Raw genomic sequence first — 22288 nt, 5'->3', positions numbered from 1 at the left:
TCTCACCAGTTTTGATTATCTCTGCAAGACCTAATTAATGTCTGCTAGAGGAGGAAGAGGTATTTTTCTTCAGCTGTGTGACCAATGGTTAGTTGTTCTCTAGTCCTATAAATAAAACTGGTGTCCTGCCTTAAAGATATGCTAAGTTAATGGTGGTATAAAGCTGGTGGGAGTATTCAACCAAATCAGACTTTACTTAATGACCACTCCACAAGATGGAACCCATACCTAACACTGCTTGGAGAACAAGGAACTGAAGACTAGGTAGCCCAGGGACATAAGGTAAACCAAATACTACTGTCTTAAAAAGAAATGTAGTAATGAAATGACTACTAATGATATTCTGCCACACTTATTGATCAGATCCTTATTCAGTCATCATCAGAGATGTTTTCTCCTACAGCACACAGGAACAAATACAGAGATCCATAACTAGACATTATGTGGAGAATGAGAGACCTTTAAATGCTTGGCCTAAATAAGAGGTCTCCATCAAATCCCTCCCCTAAGAGTTTAGATAACCCCTCAAAGGAGGGAGCATAATGAACTCAACTCTTTTTCAGTCTGAAAATCTTGACTGTTTAGCAAAACAGTAACTTAAGAGCTTCAGATAATACACTTTCAGTCCCTGGTGGATCCCTCAAACCACCGATACTGCAGAACACAATGTGCTGTTTATTGCTGTACATGTATACATGTGACAACATTTAATTTATTAATAAAACACAGTAAGCTTATAAAGAGTAGGTGGGCTGGGTAGAAACAGAAACAGGAGAAATCAGACATGGGGAGAATGGAGGAAGAGAGTACTGGATAAGACAATTGGAATTCAGGGTCCATTTCTGGGATGAAGTAGAAACCTAGTGCAATAGAAATTACCAGGAATCAATGAAGGTGACACTACCTAAGACTTCTAGTAATGGAGGAAACAAACCTATTCTGGCCATGCTCTGTAGCAAGGCAAAACTTCCAGTAGTGGGCTTAAAACACCAACCATCCACAATATCTTTGACCTACAATGTGTCCTGCCTGCAAAATGTGCTTGGGTAAAGGTGGCACAGAAGTTGTGGGAGTGACTAACCAATGACTGGTCCAGCTTGAGACTCATGCCATGAAAGGAGCCCACCCTTGACACTGCATGGAGAGCCAGGAACCCGAGCCTGGGTAGCCCAGAGACCTGGGTTAGTACCAAACACAACTGGGGCAAAAAAAAAAGTCAATGAAATGATTCCCAACAGTATTCTACTATGCTCATAGACAGAGGCTGGCATAACTGTCATCAGAAAATCTTCATCCAGCAATTGAAGGGAACAGATGAAGAGATCCACACCAAAACATTAGGTGGAACTCAGGGAATCCAGTATATGAGGGTAAAGAGAGATTATAGGAGCCATGGGGGTCAAGGACACCACAAAAAAAAAAAAAACCACAGAATCAACTAACTGAGACTCACAGACACACAGACACTGAGCTGACAACCAGCTTGAATATGTCTGACCTATGCTCTCTGCATACATGTTATGGTTGTATAGCTTGATCTTCTTCAGGAAATCCTAACAGTAAGAGTGGACACTCTGTCCAATGCTTCTGCCTGTTTGGGGGAACCCTTTTTCTCCTACTGTGTTGCCTTGTCCAGCTTTAATATGAGTGGAAGTGCCTAGTCTTATTTCAATTTGATATGCCATGTTTTATTGATATGCCTGGGAGGCCTGTCCTTTTCTGCAGGAAAATGGAGTAGGAGTAAATAGGGAGTAGGGAGAGGGGAGGTGGTGGACAGGAACTGGGAGTAGAGGAAGTAAAGGAAACTGTGTCTGTAATACATGTAATTCTCCATGTGGAAACCTATTATTATACTATATAAATTTAAAAAATAAAAGTTTTTAAAAATAAAAACAAAGACAACATAGCCTGACAATATGGTCACTCATATTGACTCCAGAATAAATTATCTGATTATCTTTAAGGTGAGAGTTGTGATTTTGCATCTGCAATATTTATAACTCTTGTTGGTTGTTATTCAATTGTTACTTTACATTTTGGTAGAATCTACATTGTAACTATTATGAGTAATACAACCATAAACACTACACCAAAATTTCTTCACAACTCTGCTTCTAATTCTCTTGAGGATATCTTGACCTGATAAATTATATGATAATTTCATCTTTTTCTGAAAGAGCCATATTTTCCAAAGGGTTCATACTCCCACCAACATTGCATTGGGATCCGGTTTGTCCACATCCTTACCTGTTGTCTGCTACTTTGTAGACAATGGTCATCATGAATGGAAGGTCCTCTCTCCTTACCATTTTGGTTTGCCTGTCCCTGTGTCTTTTGATGAATTTTCTGTCTTCTTCATAGAAGCATGTAAATGATTCCTTGTTCCACCTTTAGTTTCGGTTGTCTCTGTTATCTTCTTGGCTTTAGAGCTGAAGTATCACTATTATTGATATAGTTATTAGGGTTGATTTTTTGGTCTTTTCGTTATTTCTAAATATGGCATGAAAATAAAAAAGTCAATTTTCTCAAAATGCATATATATATATATATATATATTACAAATCAAATATTTAACTGTTTTATATGTGCCTTACTAAACTGGATGTACACTCATCTTTCCAAGACATTAAATACCCACATCACGATTTTGCCCACAGTACATGGGAAACAAGAATGCTAAGGGAGAGAAAGGTAGCTCAGAAATTAATAGTAGGTTTGGCCAGAGTCCCGGACCAGCGGAGGATCCCTGCCTTCAGCAGCTCTCTGCTCCCAGGCCCCCCGGAGGGGAGTTCTGGCCGCCTGGTCGGGCGGGCACTCCTGAGGCAGCAGAGCGGAGGAGACCACCAACGCCGCCCATCTCTGCCCACATCCCTGGCCCAGGAGGATACTGTATCTGGCCTCTGGGTACCCGTGGGAGGGCCCAGGAGCAGCAGATCCACTGCGTCTGAGACACCGCACCTGAAGGGACCGACCGATAAACAGTTCTCTGCACCCAAATCCCGTGGGAGGAGAGCTAAACCTTCAGAGGCGGACACGCCTGGGAAACCAGAAGAGACTGGACGCTGCACACAGTACTGACCCCAGAGGAAAACAAAAGCTATCTGGAACCCTGGTGCACGGAACCTCCCGGAAGGGGCGGTACAGATCTTCCTGGCTGCTGAGGCCGGGAGAGCTCATAGGCAACACCCCACTAGCAAACTTGAGCCTGGGGACCACAGGTAAGACAAACTTTTCTGCTACAAACGACTTGCCTGGTGAACTCAAGACACAGGCTCACAGGAACAGCTGAAGACCTGTAGAGAAGAAAAAACTACGCCGCCCAAAAAGCAGAACACTCTGTCCCCATAACTGGCTGAAAGAAAACAGGAAAACAGGTCTACAGCACTCCTGAAACACAGGCTTATAAGACAGTCTAGCCACTGTCAGAAATAGCAGAACAAAGTAACACTAGAGATAATCTGATGGCGAGAGGCAAGCGCAGGAACCCAAGCAACAGAAACCAAGACTACATGGCATCATCGGAGCCCAATTCTCCCACCAAAGCAAACACGGAATATCCAAACACACCAGAAAAGCAAGATCTAGTTTCAAAATCATATTTGATCATGATGTTGGAGGACTTCAAGAAAGACATGAAGAACTCCCTTAGAAAAACACAGGAAAACATAAATAAACAAGTAGAAGCCTACAGAGAGGAATCGCAAAATTCCTAAAAGAATTCCAGGAAAATATAAATAAACAAGTAGAAGCCCATAGAGAGGAGTCACAAAAATCCCTAAAAGAATTCCAGGAAAACATAAATAAACAAGTAGAAGCCCATAGAGAGGAGTCACAAAAATCCCTGAAAGAATTCCAGGAAAACACAATCAAACAGTTGAAGGAATTAAAAATGGAAATAGGAGAGAGGCAGACAGGCCTGCGAAACCAGAAGAGACTGCTCTCTGCACACATTACTGAGTCCAGAGGAAAACACCGGAGGCCATCTGGAACCCTGGGTGCGGAGGCCCCGGAAGAGGCAGATCTTCCTGGTTGCTGCCACTGCATGGAGAGCCCGTGGGCAGAACCCCACGAGCGAACTTGAGCCTTGGGACCACAGGTAAGACTAACTTATCTGCTGCAAGTGACCTGCCTGGTGAACTCAAGGCACAGGTCCACAAGAACAGCTGAAAACCTGTAGAAAGGAAAAACTACAGGCCCGAAAGCAGAACACTCTGTCCCCATAACTGACTGAAAGAGAGGAAAACAGGTCTACAGCACTCCTGACACACAGGCCTATAGGACAGGTTAGCCACTGTCAGAAATAGCAGAACAAAGTAACACTAGAGATAATTTGATGGCGAGAGGCAAGCGCAGGAACCCAAGCAACAGAAACCAAGACTACATGGCACCATCGGAGCCCAATTCTCCCATCAAAACAAACATGGAATATCCAAACACACCAGAAAAGCAAGATCTAGATTCAAAATCATATTTGACCATGATGCTGGAGAACTTCAAGAAAGACATGATGAACTACCTTAGAGAACAAGTAGAAGCCTACAGAGAGGAATCGCAAAAATGCCTGAAAGAATTCCAGGAAAACGTAAATAAACAAGTAGAAGCCCATAGAGAGGAGTCACAAAAATCCCTGAAAGAATTCCAGGAAAACACAATCAAACAGTGGAAGGAATTAAAAATGGAAATAGAAGCAATCGAGAAAGAACACATGGAAACAACCCTGGATATAGAAAACCAAAAGAAGAGACAAGGAGCTGTAGATACAAGCTTTACCAACAGAATACAAGAGATGGAAGAGAGAATCTCAGGAGCAGAAGATTCCATAGAAATCATTGACTCAACTGTCAAAGATAATGTAAAGCGGAAAAAGCTACTGGTCCAAAACATACAGGAAATCCAGGACTCAATGAGAAGATCAAACCTAAGGATAATAGGTATAGAAGAGAGTGAAGACTCCCAGCTCAAAGGACCAGTACATATCTTCAACAAAATCATAGAAGAAAACTTCCCTAACCTAAAAAAGAGATACCCATAGGCATACAAGAAGCCTACAGAACTCCAAATAGATTGGACCAGAAAAGAAACACCTCCCGTCACATAATAGTCAAAACACCAAACGCACAAAATAAAGAAAGAATATTAAAAGCAGTAAGGGAAAAAGGTCAAGTAACATATAAAGGCAGACCTATCAGAATGACACCAGACTTTTCGCCAGAAACTATGAAGGCCAGAAGATCCTGGACTGATGTCATACAGACCCTAAGAGAACACAAATGCCAGCCCAGGCTACTGTATCCTGCAAAACTCTCAATTAATATAGATGGAGAAACCAAGATATTCCATGACAAAACCAAATTTACACAATATCTTTCTACAAATCCAGCGCTACAAAGGATAATAAATGGTAAAGCCCAACATAAGGAGGCAAGCTATACCCAAGAAGAGGCAAGAAACTAATCGTCTTGGCAACAAAACAAAGAGAAGAAAAGCACACAAACATAACACATCCAAGTATGAATATAACAGGAAGCAATAATCACTATTCCTTAATATCTCTCAACATCAATGGCCTCAACTCCCCAATAAAAAGACATAGATTAACAAACTGGATATGCAACGAGGACCCTGCATTCTGCTGCCTACAGGAAACACACCTCAGAGACAAAGACAGACACTACCTCAGAGTGAAAGGCTGGAAAACAACTTTCCAAGCAAATGGTCGGAAGAAGCAAGCTGGAGTAGCCATTCTAATATCAAATAAAGTCAATTTTCAACTAAAAGTCATCAAAAAAGATAAGGAAGGACACTTTATATTTATCAAAGGAAAAATCCACCAAGATGAACTCTCAATCCTAAATATCTATGCCCCAAATACAAGGGCACCTACATACGTAAAAGAAACCTTACTAAAGCTCAAAACACATATTGCACCTCACACAATAATAGTAGGAGACTTCAACACCCCACTCTCATCAATGGACAGATCATGGAAACAGAAATTAAACAGAGACGTAGACAGACTAAGAGAAGTCATGAGCCAAATGGACTTAACGGATATTTATAGAACGTTCTACCCTAATGCAAAAGGATATACCTTCTTCTCAGCTCCTCATGGTACTTTCTCCAAAATTGACCATATAATTGGTCAAAAAACGGGCCTCAACAGGTACAGAAAGATAGAAATAATCCCATGCGTGCTATCGGACCACCATGGCCTAAAGCTGGTCTTCAATAACAATAAGGGAAGAATGCCCACATATACGTGGAAATTGAACAATGCTCTACTCAATGATAACCTGGTCAAGGAAGAAATAAAGAAAGAAATTAAAAACTTTTTAGAATTTAATGAAAATGAAGGTACAACATACCCAAACTTATGGGACACGATGAAAGCTGTGCTAAGAGGAAAACTCATAGCGCTGAGTGCCTGCAGAAAGAAACAGGAAAGAGCATATGTCAGCAGCTTGACAGCACACCTAAAAGCTCTAGAACAAAAAGAAGCAAATACACCCAGGAGGAGTAGAAGGCAGGAAATAATCAAACTCAGAGCTGAAATCAACCAAGTAGAAACAAAAAGGACCATAGAAAAAATCAACAGAGCCAGAAGTTGGGTCCTTGAGAAAATCAACAAGAGAGATAAACCCGTAGCCAGACTAACGAGAGGACACAGAGAGTGTGTCCAAATTAACAAAATCAGAAATGAAAAGGGAGACATAACTACAGATTCAGAGGAAATTCAAAAAATCATCAGATCTTACTATAAAAGCCTATACTCAACAAAACTTGAAAATCTGCAGGAAATGGACAATTTCCTAGACAGATACCAGGTACCGAAGTTAAATCAGGAACAGATAAACCAGTTAAACAACCCCATAACTCTAAGGAAATAGAAGCAGTCATTAAAGGTCTCCCCAACAAAAAAGAGGCCAGGTCCAGACGGGTTTAGTGCAGAATTCTATCAGACCTTCATAGAAGACCTCATACCAATATTATCCAAACTATTCCACAAAATTGAAACAGATGGAGCACTACCGAACTCCTTCTATGAAGCCACAATTACTCTTATACCTAAACCACACAAAGACCCAACAAAGAAAGAGAACTTCAGACCAATTTCCCTTATGAACATCGATTAAAAATATCAACAAAATTCTGGCAAACCGAATCCAAGAGCACATCAAAACAATCATCCACCATGATCAAGTAGGCTTCATCCCAGGCATGCAGGGATGGTTTAATATAATGGAAAACCATCAACGTGATCCATTATATAAACAAACTGAAAGAACAAAACCACATGATCATTTCATTAGATGCTGAGAAAGCATTTGACAAAATTCAACACCCTTCATGATAAAAGTCCTGGAAAGAATAGGAATTCAAGGCCCATACCTAAACATAGTAAAAGCCATATACAGCAAACCAGTGGCTAACATTAAACTAAATGGAGAGAAACTTGAAGCAATCCCACTAAAATCAGGGACTAGACAAGGCTGCCCACTCTCTCCCTAGTTATTCAATATAGTTCTTGAAGTTCTAGCCAGAGCAATCAGACAACAAAAGGAGGTCAAGGGGATACAGATCGGAAAAGAAGAAATCAAAATATCACTATTTGCAGATGATATGATAGTATATTTAAGTGATCCCAAAAGTTCCACCAGAGAACTACTAAAGCTGATAAACAACTTCAGCAAAGTGGCTGGGTATAAAATTAACTCAAATAAATCAGTAGCCTTCCTCTACACAAAAGAAAAACAAGCCGAGAAAGAAATTAGGGAAACGACACCCTTCATAATAGACCAAATAATATAAAGTACCTCAGTGTGACTTTAACCAAGCAAGTAAAAGATTTGTACAACAAGAACTTCAAGACTCTGAAGAAAGAAATTGAAGAAGACCTCAGAAGATGGAAAGATCTCCCATGCTCATGGATTGGCAGGATTAATATAGTAAAAATGGCCATTTTACCAAAAGCGATCTACAGATTCAATGCAATCCCCATCAAAATACCAATCCAATTCTTCAAAGAGTTAGACAGAACAATTTGCAAATTCATCTGAATAACAAAAAACCCAGGATAGCTAAAACTATCCTCAACAATAAAAAGGACTTCAGGGGAATCAGCTATCCCGAACTCAAGCAGTATTACAGAGCAATAGTGATAAAAACTGCATGGTATTGGTACAGAGACAGACAGATAGACCAATGGAATAGAATTGAAGACCCAGAAATGAACCCACACACCTATGGTCACTTGATTTTTTGACAAAGGAGCCCAAACCATCCAATGGAAAAAAAGATAGCATTTTCAGCAAATGGTGCTGGTTCAACTGGAGGTCAACATGTAGAAGAATGCAGATCGATCCATGCTTATCACCCTGTACAAAGCTTAAGTCCAAGTGGATCAAGGACCTCCACATCAAACCAGACACACTCAAACTAATAGAAGAAAAAACTAGGAAGCATCTGGAACACATGGGCACTGGAAAAATTTCCTGAACAAAACACCAATGGCTTATGCTGTAAGATCAAGAATCGACAAATGGGATCTCATAAAACTACAAAGCTTCTGTAAGGCAAAGGACACTGTGGTCAGGACAAAACGGCAACCAACAGATTGGGAAAAGATCTTTACCAATCCTACAACAGATAGAGGCCTTATATCCAAAATATACAAAGAACTCAAAAAGTTAGACTGCAGGGAGACAAATAACCCTATTAAAAAATGGGGTTCAGAGCTAAACAAAGAATTCACAGCTGAGGAATGCCGAATGGCTGAGAAACACCTAAAGAAATGTTCAACATCTTTAGTCATCAGGCAAATGCAAATCAAAAACAACCCTGAGATTTCACCTCCACCAGTGAGAATGGCTAAGATCAAAAACTCAGGTGACAGCAAATGCTGGCGAGGATCTTTGGAGAAAGAGGAACACTCCTCCATTGTTGGTGGGGTTGCAGACTGGTACAACCATTCTGGAAATCAGTCTGGAGGTTTCTCAGAAAATTGGACATTGAACTGCCTGAGGATCCAGCTATACCTCTCTTGGGCATATACCCAAAAGATGCCCCAACATATAAAAAAGACACGTGCTCCACTATGTTCATCGCAGCCTTATTTATAATAGCCAGAAGCTGGAAAGAACCCAGATGCCCTTCAACAGAGGAATGGATACAGAAAATGTGGTACATCTACACAATGGAATATTACTCAGCTATCAAAAACAACGACTTTATGAAATTCGTAGGCAAATGGTTGGAACTGGAAAATATCATCCTGAGTGAGCTAACCCAATCACAGAAAGACATACATGGTATGCACTCACTGATAAGTGGCTATTAGCCCAAATGCTTGAATTACCCTAGATGCCTAGAACAAATGAAACTCAAGACGGATGATCAAAATGTGAAGGCTTCACTCCTTCTTTAAAAGGGGAACAAGAATACCCTTGGCAGGGAAGAGAGAGGCAAAAGATTAAAACAGAGACTGAAGGAACACCCATTCAGAGCCTGCCCCCCACATGTGGCCCATACATATAGAGCCACCCAATTAGACAAGATGGATGAAGCAAAGAAGTGCAGACCGACAGGAGCCGATGTAGATCGATCCGAGAGACACAGCCAGAATACAGCAAATACAGAGGCGAATGCCAGCAGCAAACCACTGAACTGAGAACGGGACCCCGTTGGAGGAATCAGAGAATGAACTGAAGAGCTTGAAGGGGCTTGAGACCCCATATGTACAACAATGCCAAGCAACCAGAGCTTCCAGGACTAAGCCACTACCTAAAGACTATACATGGACTGACCCTGGACTCTGACCTGAGGTAGCAATGAATATCCTAGTAAGAGCACCAGTGGAAGGGGAAGCCCTGGGTCCTGCTAAGACTGAACCCCCAGTGAACTAGACTGTCGGGGAGGGCGGCAATGGGGGGGTGGGTGGGGGGAACACCCATAAGGAAGGGGGAGGGAAGGGATGTTGGTTCGAAACCGGAAAAGGGAATAACACTCCGAAATGTACATAAGAAATACTCAAGTTAATAAAAAAAAAATGGAAATAGAAGCAATCAAGAAAGAACACATGGAAACAACCCTGGATATAGAAAACCAAAAGAAGAGACAAGGAGCTGTAGATACAAGCATCACCAACAGAATACAAGAGATGGAAGAGAGAATCTCAGGAGCAGAAGATTCCATAGAAATCATTGACTCAACTGTCAAAGATAATGTAAAGAGGAAAAAGCTACTGGTCCAAAACATACAGGAAATCCAGGACTCAATGAGAAGATCGAACCTAAGGATAATAGGTATAGAAGAGAGTGAAGACTCCCAGCTCAAAGGACCAGTAAATATCTTCAACAAAATCATAGAAGAAAACTTCCCTAACCTAAAAAAGAGATACCCATAGGCATACAAGACGCCTACAGAACTCCAAATAGATTGGACCAGAAAAGAAACACCTCCCGGCACATAATAGTCAAAACACCAAACATAAAAAAAAAAAAGAATATTAAAAGCAGTAAGGGAAAAAAAGGTCAAGTAACATATAAAGGCAGACCTATCAGAATGACACCAGACTTTTCGCCAGAAACTATGAAGGCCAGAAGATCCTGGACTGATGTCATACAGACCCTAAGAGAACACAAATGCCAGACCAGGTTACTGTATCCTGCAAAACTCTCAATCAACATAGATGGAGAAACCAAGATATTCCATGACAAAACCAAATTTACACAATATCTTTCTACAAATCCAGCACTACAAAGGATAATAAATGGTAAAGCCCAACATAAGGAGGCAAGCTATACCCTAGAAGAAGCAAGAAACTAATCGTCTTGGCAACAAAACAAAGAGAAGAAAAGCACACAAACATAACCTCACATCCAAATATGAATACAACAGGAAGCAATAATCACTATTCCTTAATATCTCTCAACATCAATGGCCTCAACTCCCCAATAAAAAGACATAGATTAACAAACTGGATACGCAACGAGGACCCTGCATTCTGCTGCCTACAGGAAACACACCTCAGTGACAAAGACAGACACTACCTCAGAGTGAAAGGCTGGGAAACAACTTTCCAAGCAAATGGTCGGAAGAAGCAAGCTGGAGTAGCCATTCTAATATCAAATAAAGTCAATTTTCAACTAAAAGTCATCAAAAAAAATAAGGAAGGACACTTCATATTCATCAAAGGAAAAAATCCACCAAGATGAACTCTCAATCCTAAATATCTATGCCCCAAATACAAGGGCACCTACATACGTAAAAGAAACCTTACTAAAGCTCAAAACACACATTGCACTCACACAAATAATAGTAGGAGATTTCAACACCCCACTCTCATCAATGGACAGATCATGGAAACAGAAATTAAACAGAGACGTGAGACAGACTAAGAGAAGTCATGAGCCAAATGGACTTAACGGATATTTATAGAACGTTCTACCCTAAAGCAAAAGGATATACGTTCTTCTCAGCTCCTCATGGTACTTTCTCCAAAATTGACCATATAATTGGTCAAAAAACGGGCCTCAACAGGTACAGAAAGATAGAAATAATCCCATGCGTGCTATCGGACCACCACGGCCTAAAGCTGGTCTTCAATAACAATAAGGGAAGAATGCCCACATATACGTGGAAATTGAACAATGCTCTACTCAATGATAACCTGGTCAAGGAAGAAATAAAAAAAGAAATTAAAGACTTTTTAGAATTTAATGAAAATGAAGATACAACATACCCAAACTTATGGGACACAATGAAAGCTGTGCTAAGAGGAAAACTCATAGCGCTGAGTGCCTGCAGAAGGAAACAGGAAAGAGCATATGTCAGCAGCTTGACAGCACACCTAAAAGCTCTAGAACAAAAAGAAGCAAATACACCCAGGAGGAGTAGAAGGCAGGAAATAATCAAACTCAGAGCCGAAATCAACCAAGTAGAAACAAAAAGGACCATAGAAAGAATCAACAGAACCAAAAGTTGGTTCTTTGAGAAAATCAACAAGATAGATAAACCCTTGGCCAGACTAACGAGAGGACACAGAGAGTGTGTCCAAATTAACAAAATCAGAAATGAAAAGGGAGACATAACTACAGATTCAGAGGAAATTCAAAAAATCATCAGATCTTACTATAAAAGCCTATATTCAACAAAACTTGACAATCTGCAGGAAATGGACAATTTCCTAGACAGATACCAGGTACCGAAGTTAAATCAGGAACAGATAAACCAGTTAAACAACCCCATAACTCCTAAGGAAATAGAAGAAATCATTAAAGGTCTCCCAACCAAAAAGAGCCCAGGTCCAGACGGGTTTAGTGCAGAATTCTATCAGACCTTCATAGAAGACCTGGTACCAATATTATCCAAACTATTCCACAAAATTGAAACAGATGGAGCACTACCGAATTCCTTCTATGAAGCCACAATTACTCTTATACCTAAACCACACAAAGACCCAACAAAGAAAGAGAACTTCAGACCAATTTCCCTTATGAATATCGATGCAAAAATACTCAATAAAATTCTGGCAAACCGAATCCAAGAGCACATCAAAACAATCATCCACCATGATCAAGTAGGCTTCATCCCAGGCATGCAGGGATGGTTCAATATACGGAAAACCATCAACGTGATCCATTATATAAACAAACTGAAAGAACAAAACCACATGATCATTTCATTAGATGCTGAGAAAGCATTTGACAAAATTCAACACCCCTTCATGATAAAAGTCCTGGAAAGAATAGGAATTCAAGGCCCATACCTAAACATAGTAAAAGCCATATACAGCAAACCAGTTGCTAACATTAAACTAAATGGAGAGAAACTTGAAAAATCCCACTAAAATCAGGGACTAGACAAGGCTGCCCTCTCTCCCTACTTATTCAATATAGTTCTTGAAGTTCTAGCCAGAGCAATAAGACAACAAAAGGAGGTCAAGGGGATACAGATCGGAAAAGAAGAAGTCAAAATATCACTATTTGCAGATGATATGATAGTATATTTAAGTGATCCCAAAAATTCCACCAGAGAACTACTAAAGCTGATAAACAACTTCAGCAAAGTGGTTGGGTATAAAATTAACTCAAATAAATCAGTAGCCTTCCTCTACACAAAAGAGAAACAAGCCGAGAAAGAAATTAGGGAAAATACCCTTCATAATAGACCCAAATAATATAAAAGTACCTCGGGTGACTTTAACCAAGCAAGGGAAAGATCTGTACAATAAGAACTTCAAGACTCTGAAGAAAGAAATTGAAGAAGATCTCAGAAGATGGAAAGATCTCCCATGCTCATGGATTGGCAGGATTAATATAGTAAAATGGCCATTCTACCAAAAGCGATCTACAGATTCAATGCAATCCCCATCAAAATACCAATCCAATTCTTCAAAGAGTTAGACAGAACAATTTGCAAATTCATCTGGAATAACAAAAACCCAGGATAGCTAAAACTATCCTCAACAATAAAAAGGACTTCAGGGGAATCACTATCCCAGATCTCAAGCAGTATTACAGAGCAATAGTGATAAAAACTGCATGGTATTGGTACAGAGACAGACAGATAGACCAATGGAACAGAATTGAAGACCCAGAAATGAACCAACACACCTATGGGCACTTGATTTTTTGACAAAGGAGCCAAAACCATCCAATGGAAAAAAGATAGCATTTTCAGCAAATGGTGCTGGTTCAACTGGAGGTCAACATGTAGAAGAATGCAGATCGATCCATGCTTATCACCCTGTACAAAGCTTAAGTCCAAGTGGATCAAGGACCTCCACATCAAACCAGATACACTCAAACTAATAGAAGATAAACTCGGGAAGCATTTGGAACACATGGGCACTGGAAAAAATTTCCTGAACAAAACACCCATGGCTTATGCTCTAAGATCAAGAATCGACAAATGGGATCTCATAAAACTGCAAAGCTTCTGTAAGGCAAAGGACACTGTGGTTAGGACAAAACGGCAACCAACAGATTGGGAAAAGATCTTTACCAATCCTACAACAGATAGAGGGCTTATATCCAAAATATACAAAGAACTGAAGAAGTTAGACAGCAGGGAGGCAAATAACCCTATTAAAAAATGGGGTTCAGAGCTAAACAGAGAATTCACAGCTGAGGAATGCCGAATGGCTGAGAAACACCTAAAGAAATGTTCAACATCGTTAGTCATAAGGGAAATGCAAATCAAAACAACCCTGAGATTTCACCTCACACCAATGAGAATGGCTAAGATCAAAAACTCAGGTGACAGCAAATGCTGGCGATGATGTGGAGAAAGGGAAACACTCCTCCATTGTTGGTGGGGTTGCAGACTGCTACAACCATTCTGGAAATCAGTCTGGAGGTTCCTCAGAAAATTGGACATTGAACTGCCTGAGGATCCAGCTATACCTCTCCTGGGCATATACCCAAAAGATGCCCCAACATATAAAAAAGACACGTGCTCCACTATGTTCATCGCAGCCTTATTTATAATAGCCAGAAGCTGGAAAGAACCCAGATGCCCTTCAACAGAGGAATGGATACAGAAAATGTGGTACATCTACACAATGGAATATTACTCAGCTATCAAAAAAACAATGACTTTGTGAAATTAAGAGGCAAATGGTTGGAACTGAAACTATCATCCTGAGTGAGCTAACCCAATCACAGAAAGACATACATGGTATGTACTCATTGATAAGTGGCTATTAGCCCAAATGCTTGAATTACCCTAGATGCCTAGAACAAATGAAACTCAAGACGGATAATCAAAATGTGAATGCAGATCGCTCATGAGAGACACAGCCAGAGTACAGCAAATACAGAGGCGTATGCCAGCAGGAAACCACTGAACTGAGAACAGGACCCCTGTTGAAGGAATCAGAGAAAGAACTGGAAGAGCTTGAAGGAGCTCGAGACCCCATATGTACAGCAATGCCAACCAACCAGAGTTTCCAGGGACTAAGCCACTACCCAAAGACTATACATGGACTGACCCTGGACTCTGACCTCGTAGGTTGCAATGAATATCCTAGTAAGAGCACCAGTGGAAGGGGAAGCCCTGGGTCCTGCTAAGACTGAACCCCTAGTGAACTAGACTGTTGGGGAGAGGGCAGCAATGGGGGGAAGGTGGGGAGGGGAACACCCATAAGGAAGGGGAGGGGAGGGATGTTTGCCGGAAACCGGGAAAGGAATAACATTCAAAATGTATATAAGAAATACTCAAGTTAATAATAAAAAAAAAAAAGAAAAAAAAAGAAGAAATTAATAGTAGATTCTGCCCTTTCAATGACAGGTTTGTTTCCCAGGCCCTAAGTCAGATAGATCACTACAGTCTGTAACTCCAGATTCAGGGTGTCCCATACTACTGACTCTCAAGGGCACCTGCACTTAAGTGTATACACACACACACACACACACACACACACACACACACACACACACAGAGAGAGAGAGAGAGAGAGAGAGAGAGAGAGAGAGAGAGAGTTGCAGGTAATTTAAAATTATAAAAATAAATCTTTTTGTTTTGACCTGTTTTATTTTTGCGACTAAGTTTATTTGTTTAGTCTAGCTGTCATGGAACAAGCACTGTAGATCAGGGTGGCCTCAAAAGATCTTTGAGAGAGAGAGAGAGAGGAGGGAGGGGGGGAGGGAGGGAGGGAGGGAGGGAAAGAGAATCTTTAGAATACTGGAAATACTAAAACTGTCCTTCACCAGCACCACACTGTATTCGTACTGGAGGTGAGCAGGGTACTTGTAATGCACAAATACTCAATCCCTTGCAAGTGCATAAATCCTCCAAACTTACTATCTTTGATTCCTTTGATACCTCACACAGGTATCTACAGATTATTCAATAGTGAAATCGTACATGGTAATTTGCTCAGTAAAGGAGAATATGAAATATTCAGCACAATAAACATTTTACATTATTTTATCTTCCTTTAGCGAGAGGCAATTCCAGTGAACAGAAATCAAATTCTTGTTAGCTGGTCCCATGCCAGCATTTGGAATTTACTGTTCAGATTCAAAGGTTCATCTGAAAACCTAACAGCACAGTTTATTAGAAACCTCATTACCAAAACTCTGCAAAACCTTCTCCCCTAAATCAACCTTGTGTTCACCTGGGTCTCTGCCAGACACAAGGCACAGGCCTCACTGAACACATTGCCTAGTGTTCACTGTTCCTAAGCTTCTCCTTGAGGTAAAAACACATGACTGGCCCAACAGATACCTTCCAATTGCCTTAACACCCACTATTTTACAGTCAATAAACAAGGCTTAGTTCGGCTAAGGAGAGATTTCCAGAATATAGCATGCCAATTAACTGGATAATTTATTTATTTGCTACATTTGCAACAAATAATAACAAAACATTAATATTCATTAACAAATTTCTCAGGAAAAAAAAAACACACTTGATTCCAATAAGTTCTGTATCTTCAAGTTAAGCCAAACTTCTGTTCTCTGTTATTTAGGTATTTGATTTACAAACAGCAATTATAAAACTTCAAAAATTAGAAAAACTACTCAGTCTCATTTTTTTTTTCTGAACTACAGTCGGAGGATAACTACATCTACAAGACTCACGCACCAATGTGAGCAACTGTGGGCTTCCAGTGTGTTCATTTCTAAGCGGTGTGGGTCTGCATTCCAGTAAGCTCTACTGCCTTGCTTGTTCCTTGCTAATTCTAAACTATTTCTCTGACAGGAGAGCATTGTGGTACAATATATCTGGTTCAGCATTAGTATTTTTTCTTTGCTGTAAAGTGCTAAGAGATTGTTCATCACTATAAATGTGTTACCTTGTCCCTGCTACATTAGACATAGCCAAGGGAACCAGCCTAAGACAAAATAACACAACTTAATAGTTACCAAAGAAATCCTATAAATGATTCCTGCCAATGAGCCATGGGATATCAGACATGAAGTTTATCATTCGTATCTGTCATACACTGTAATAGTTGATGATGTATTAGCCTTTCCATATGTTTAGACGAGGAGGAACAATATGTATATTTTCCTTGATATTCTTGGCACCAATGTCCTCCAGTAGATGACACCTGTAAGCTGGTGAACAGTGTGTCTATTTGTGGGATTTCACTCTTTGTAGAGCAGGCTGTTGCAAATTTTTCTGGATGTCAGTGATCAACAAAACATTGTGTTAATGCATTTCAGTGTCTAAGATAGTCACAAATCTGCATTAGTTTTAGTATTTTCCTTTCACTTGAGATACTTATCTTTGATTTATCTCAGCATGGTTCCATATTTACCCTAATACTTACTGTAACTTAAGCTTTATTTATCCTAACAATATATATATTTGTTGCATCCATTCTACCTATGAGGAAATGAGACTTGGCCAATCAAAAGGCTCTTGTTCACTGAGCCAGTATGGTGTTTTTCATGAGTACAGCCCTCTTTGCATTCTCGGGCTTATTTTACAGCACCGAATGTAGAATCCAGCAGCAGTCTTGGGAAAACTATGGAAATTAGTCAAATTGTGTGAGGCCAATAGTGGCAGTCTCTTTGTCCCTTAGTATAGCATGACACTGGTATTTGCTTATATTTTACACAGGAGGAGAGCACGTGGGCTTTTAAATATCTGTTTTAAGATGAGTATATTTTTCCTAGGATTGATTTTAGAACTCTAGAAAAAAACATGCAGTAATAAATCAGTGTCAACCTATGTGCTTCATGCACTTTTCCCTTATGCTAACACATATTTTTTCAATAAATATTCTACAAATTTAATAAAAATTTCAAAAATAAGACAGATATTCAGACATTCTGCACAAGTGACATGCTGAGAGACACAGGCGAAGTGATCTCACTGTACTTGAGTTTGTCATTTTTACTCAAGAAATAGAAACCACCATTTATTGGGATCTGACAAAAAATAACTTTAAAAGTCAAGGCCAGCAATAAAAAACTACCTAGCTATCATTTGATATCCCTCATTTTTCACAATTAATTCTACCCTCAATGGGTAAGAAACCCTGAGATATTGGTTGGTGATTATGAGAATCCACTAGTACTTTTAAGCTAAAGCCCCAAAACTTGAAGACAAATGCTCAGTGTGTCTCAGAAACGCTTAAACCTGTGATATTCACCCTAGACCATTACAAAATGGAGCATAATTAAGGTTTAGAGTAAGTGTTCACTTCAGAATAATGTATATGATATAAATTGATTACAAGTGCCATGCCTCTAACTTGGTGAACCTAGCCAAGTTTGGTAACACTCACCTGTTATTCCAGTGCTCAGGAGGTAGAGGCAGATACATGTCTGTTAATTCCTGAGCAGCGTGGTATATATTCTGAGTTCAGGGACAGTCTGTGCTAGAAAGGGAGACCCTGTCTGGAAATAACTGTTCAACATAAACCATAAAAGAGGCATCAGTGAATATTATAAGAAAACTGGCCTTCCTGACAGAGTCATATTTTCCAACCTCACTTATACTCATTTCTCTCTTACTCAATTTTGGATCGACTACTTTGGAAACAATAGCCATTACTTGGAAAAAGAGAGAACATGGCTAATCTATTCAGAGACAGAGAGGCAGAAAGTGACAGAGGTGCAGAGAAAGAGACAGAGAGACAGAGCGTGCTCTCTGAAGATTCAATTCAGTTATCCATAGTTAGTGTCTCAACATAAATTTTAAAAACTCTAATTTTATTTTTTCACATCCTGTATTTCAGCCATATAGAAATATAAGTTAATCGTCTGAAATGTGTCAGTAAATAAACCGCACACCCCACTGAATGGGAACCTGAGTTCAATCCCAAGAAATCCTGCATGAACGAGTCAGGGTGGTCCTTAATACTTGAACTACAGGTGCTGGGGAAGAAAGAAATGAGACAGATGATTTCCTAGGGCTCACTGACCAGTCACTAGCTTAATCAGTGACCTTCAGACTAATGAAAGATTCATCATTAAAATCAATGTGATTAGCACCAGAGGAACGGCATCTGACGTTGATATCTGTCCTCCATACACACACTTGAACCCACAAGAGCAAGTGCACACACACATACCGGAGACCAGAGAGAGAGAGCAGCAGAGCGCGAGAGCGCGAGAAGCCAAAGAATCAATCTAAGGTTCAAATTCACCCAAAGACACCAGTCATGCATTCAGGGACAGGCTTCGTGCAAAACACAAAATGAACATTTTGGAGGCCCTTTTTGTCTCATATTGCTTTGTTTGAGCATTTTTTTTTTACTGGTCTTTTTCTTGTGCAGTGTGTGTGTGTGTGTGTGTGTGTGTGTGTGTGTGTGTGTGTGTTTCACCCGCTCTTTGTTTCTCTTTTTCTTTCTTTGTTAGTTTGCTCAAATTATTTTTTGTCTTTTTTATTTTCCAATTTATTTTCTTAGAGAGAAAAAAGACATGGAGCTGAATAGCAGTTAGGAGAGAAGGAAATTAGTGGAGATGAGGATATATTGTATGAAAAATATTTTCAATACAAAACACACACATATCCAGTAATAATTAGTAAAAATGAGAACACAAATGTGAAAAAGTGAGAAGGGGCTTATCAGAAGGGTTGGGGTAAGAAAGGGAAGAGGCAGAGGAAGAAATGTAGTAATTGCATTATTATCTCAAAATTAAGATACCAATGATAATGAAGATATTTGATGTTTCGGCTTTGAGAGATTGCTTCACAGTTAGGAGAACTGTTTGCTTTTCCAGAGGACCAAAGTTTGATTCACCAAACCAACAAGGCAGCTCATAACCATCTGTAATTCCAGTGCCAGAGGATGTGCTGCCTTCTACTGGCCTCTGTAAGCATCGCATATACACAGATACATATGCAGACAAAACGCCCAAAAATATAAAATAAAAATAATCTTTTAAAAATATTTTTTTTATTTTATGAAGCTGAGGAAATCTAGGAAGTTCATTAGTCTCCTATCATCTGAGGGTACATTCCGCACCTCCCAGTGGATGTCTGAAATCACATCAAGTAAGATTCGTGTGTTTAATTTTAAACTTTTTATTGATTCCTTGTGAATTTCACATCATGTACCCCAACCCCACACTGATCTCTCTGTTCCCTTAGAGCCAAACTTGAAGCCTCACTGCCAAAAGAGAATAAAATAAGATGGAATTTATAAGAGGAAGAAGAGGAAGCAGAAGGAGGAAGAGGAAGAAGAGGAAGCTCACCCTATCCTGAAGTTGTAGTGGGTCACAGTGCGCCATATAGTATATCCCTTGTTCACACATCTGTATTTGAAATTTACCATTGCATTGAGCCATTTGTCAGTTTCGAGTCCTCTGACTTCTGCTACACTGTCTGTATTGGTTACTCACAGAGACTCTTTCTGGTTATCCTGTTGCTGCCCTGTGTCACGGAGATGCTGCAGCTTTGGATCTGCAGCACCAGTGTTTTTACGTGCTCCAACAGATCATGTAGATATTGGGGTGGGTCAACTCAAAGCCCTAGTACTAGACCTGGGAGGTAGCTAAGTTGATTAACCAGTCAGCTCTCCTTAACCCAACTGCCAGGGCAAGCTGTCAAGCACTGCCCCAGCTAGCTCAAAGCTTTGGTCTGTCAGACTTAGGGGCAGCTCTCTGAAGCTCACACTGTGAGGGCCAGCTCACCTGCACCCTGTCACCAGAGTCAGCTCTACTATGCTACCCAGGTAAGGTACATTGACCACTCCCCCCAGTGCTACAGCTAGTGAGGCCTAGGAACAGCTATTCTGCTCTGGTTACCTTGAGGCCTGCTCTTCTGTCTTCTGTAGGCAGCAAGGGATGAAATGGAGTGAGTGAGCAGCCCTGCCTTGCCCATGCCATCCAACAGCAGAGGAGCAGCAAGGCCAGCTTTTCCTCCCTCACACCCTAAGGGCTGGCTCACCTGCACGCTCGCCACCAGGTTTAGCTCTACTGTGCTACCCAGGTGAGGGATAGGGCCCACACTCCAGAGTCCTGCAGCAGATGAGGGGCAGGAACAGCTCTCCTGCTGTCTTGACTTCGTGAGCTTTTCTGTAAGTGGTGAGGTGGGGGAGCATCTTAGTCATTCTTACTCTATGCCTTAGAAATGTCAACACTTTTTTTGTTCTTTTTCTCCGTCCTTACTAAATCAAAACTTTTTACCTCTTCTCTTCTAGGCGTTCTTCAGGACCCAGGCATCCAGACTCACTGCTCTTACACCGGGAAGCCACTGATGAATACATAAAACTAGTCAAGTATCAGCAAGCTGGAATGTTACTGAGAATGAGGCTCCTTCATAATCAGCAACTTATAAAACCAGGAGCTGAAACCCTATGTCTTTGACCATTGGTCGAGACAGTGAGTTCTGAATTGTCTCTCTGGCCCCTGGGTAGAGACGTGACATTTGTTTGTTCGTTCATTTGCTTTTACTTATTCACTTTACATCCAGCTCACAATCCCTGTCCCAGTCAGTCACCCCCTCCCATAATCTATTCCCCCATCTCCCATCCCCTTCTCCTCTGTCCAGGTGGGAGGTTCCTGGACATCCCCTGACCCTGGCACATCAAGTCTGTTCAAGGCTAGGTGCATCCTCTCCTGCCGAGGCCAGAAAGATAGCCCAGCTAGAAGAACATATCCCATGAACAGGCAACCATGAAGAGCTACAGCTCCAATAGTTGGAACACATGAAAACCAAGCTGCAAATCTACTACCTATGTGCAAGAAGGTCTAAGTCCAGCCTGTATGTGTTCTTTGGTTGGTGGCTCACACTCCACAAGCCCCAAAGAGTACAGGTTAGTTGACTATTGATCGTCCTATGAAGTTCCTATCTCCTTCAGTGCCCGCAGTCCTTCCTATTCTTCCATAAGAGTCCCCAAGCTCCATCCACTGTTGGCTGTGGGTGTCTGCATCTGTCTGAGTCAGCTGCTAGGTGCAGCCTCTCAAAGGACAGCCATGTTAGACACCTGTCTGCAAGCATTATAGAGTATCATTAATAGTGTTATGGATTGACTCTTGCCCATGGAATGAGTCTCAAGTTGAGCTGGGTTTTGTTTGCCCATTCCCTAAGTCTCTACTCTATCTCCAGTGCCTTCATTTTTGTAGATAGAATAAGTTTTGGGTCAAAAGTTTTGTGGGTAGATTGGAGTCCCAATCACTCCACTGGGTTTCCTGCCTGGCTATAAGAGGTGGCCTCTTAAGGTTCTGCATCCCAATGTAGTGAGACACAGCTAAGGTCACTCCCAGTAGTTCTTGGGCACCTCCCTCATCCCAGGTCTCAGTCTCATCATGGAGTGTCCCCTACCTCTCAAACCCAGTCAGTTGCAGATTCCCACTCATTCTCATGGCCATCTGGCCATCAC

The sequence above is a fragment of the Rattus rattus genome, chromosome 1, assembly GCF_011064425.1.
Source record: "Rattus rattus isolate New Zealand chromosome 1, Rrattus_CSIRO_v1, whole genome shotgun sequence".
Lineage (NCBI taxonomy): Eukaryota > Metazoa > Chordata > Mammalia > Rodentia > Muridae > Rattus > Rattus rattus.
The sequence above is the reverse complement of the archived record's forward strand: the minus strand, read 5'-3'. Positions refer to the sequence as shown.